This window comes from Echinops telfairi, unplaced genomic scaffold (assembly GCF_000313985.2).
Source record: "Echinops telfairi isolate 266 unplaced genomic scaffold, ASM31398v2 ScPeMD7_7475;HRSCAF=8513, whole genome shotgun sequence".
NCBI classification, from domain to species: Eukaryota; Metazoa; Chordata; class Mammalia; order Afrosoricida; family Tenrecidae; genus Echinops; species Echinops telfairi.
The window spans coordinates 26428623-26430074 of record NW_022111379.1 but is presented as its reverse complement, the minus strand read 5'-3'; positions in this window follow the sequence as shown (position 1 = coordinate 26430074).

Sequence of the window (1452 nt, the reverse complement as noted above, 5' to 3'; positions counted from 1 at the left end):
CTTTCTTGATGTCTGATGTCCTTGATGGTCAGCTCCTCTAGCATTAATGCTAAATGTGTCAGATCTGATCTTGACATTCAGGTAGAATATACTCAAGATCATAGTTTGGCTCTGATGGACTTGTTTTAATTGTTTTCAACTTCAAATTGAACTTACATATGAGCAATTGATAATCTGTTCCACAATTGGCCCCTCACCTCATATGGGCTGCTCACACTGAGCTTTCCCATCATCTCTTCCCAAAGATATTCTCATTATTGTTGCTGTTACGTGCTATTGAGTCTGTTGCGACTCATAGGGACATGATGTCAGACTGAACAAAGTACTGCCCAGTCCTGCACCATGCTCAAAATTGTTATTATGCTTGAGCCCATTTTTACTGTCACAGTGTCAATCCCTCTTGTCAAAAAGTCTTCCCCCTTTTCACTGCCTTTCTACTTTACCAAGCATGATGTCCTTCTCCAGGGACATGTCTGTCTTGGTAATATGTTCAAAGTACATGAGATGAAGTCCCACCATCTTTACTACGAAGGAACATTTTGGCTGCATTTCTTCCAAGATAATATGGCTTGCTCTTCAGGCAGTCCATGGTATGGTTTACATTCTTCACCACCACCTCAATTCAAATGCATAAATACTCATTCACTCTTCTTTATTTAATGTTCAAATTTCACATGCATATGTGGTGATAAAGGAGGACCTTAGTTCTCAAACTGAAATCCTTGCTCTTTAATACTTTAAAATTGACCATATTTGTAGTCAATTTGATTCCTGTGTCTTCCACCTAGGAAGGTTCATGTGTACAGTCCCTGTTCGTATTGTTTAAATTATTCCAAAACTGACTAGGATGATGATTGCATAGTTCTTTTTAATATGTTTAAATTATTGAACTATATGGTACATGAATTATATATCAATAAAACTATTAAAGTAAAAATACATGATGTTATATAAAATGTTGAAACAGCACCCCCCCAAAAAAAAAGGGTTTGCAATGAAGAAGATGTTAGTCTCAAAAAATTCTCCCACGCAATCTCCAGCTTCATTTCTATCATCATGGCCACATTTTATAGCTACGGTTCCTTCCAGTTTGTTTCCAACTTTTGCAATGGAATCACCAATAATTATCAATGCATCTTGATTATATGTTTCAGACTAAAGAAGTTGTTAGAATTCTTCACTTTACGCATCACTAGCTTTAGTGGTTGGTATATAAATGAAAATATTTATATTAACTGGCTTTTCTTGTATACATATTATCATTTCACAGACAGCATTGAACTTCAAAATCGACGTTAAAATATTCTATTTGGACAATGAATGTGATGCCATCCCTCTTGAATTTGCCATTCTCAGTATAGTAAACCCAATATCTGCCTGATTTTAAATAGCCAATAGGAGTCCAGCACCACAATTCAAACACATCTATTCTTCTATGATCTTCCTTGTTTT